Consider the following 633-nt stretch of genomic DNA (forward strand, 5'->3'; position numbering starts at 1 on the left):
TATATATATTGTTCTATATTTAAGAGAAGAGAAATTGTGTACGTTATTTACATTATTTACATTTGACGGATATTTGTCCTCATCTTGTTTGTTGTTAACACAACGTTTCGGCTGATATACTCTCCAGTCTTCATCAGGTGTATTTTGGAAATTTCGAACCTGGGTTCTCATTCCTAAGGTATTTTTCGATGTCATTATTATTATTATTCTTATTTTATGTTTGACTTTTGCTTTGCATTTGTACAAGTTGGATCCAAGTCTCACCCAGAGACCTCAAGAGACAACAAGTTCATGTAGGTGTTATGCCTAGGGTACCATATATTTGAATTTGTACAGTGTTGTTCTAGAGAATGTTTTAAAATTTGAGATCACATAGACAGTATTTTACGTAGGATATGGGCAGTTCCCATGAGCACTATCTTTTGAACTTCAGCCATTTTGCTGTTTCCTGGTACCTGAGCTAGGTAGTAATGAGCCCTTTTCGCTGTCATTCCCAGGGTACCTATGACAATAGGTATTGTTTTCGTCTTCAGATTCCACATTTTGCTAATTTCTATTTCAAGATCTTTATATTTGCTCAGTTTTTGGTAGGTCTTGACAGATACGTTTATATCGATTGGGACAGTCATATCA

This window comes from Octopus bimaculoides, chromosome 16, assembly GCF_001194135.2.
Source record: "Octopus bimaculoides isolate UCB-OBI-ISO-001 chromosome 16, ASM119413v2, whole genome shotgun sequence".
Classification (NCBI taxonomy): domain Eukaryota; kingdom Metazoa; phylum Mollusca; class Cephalopoda; order Octopoda; family Octopodidae; genus Octopus; species Octopus bimaculoides.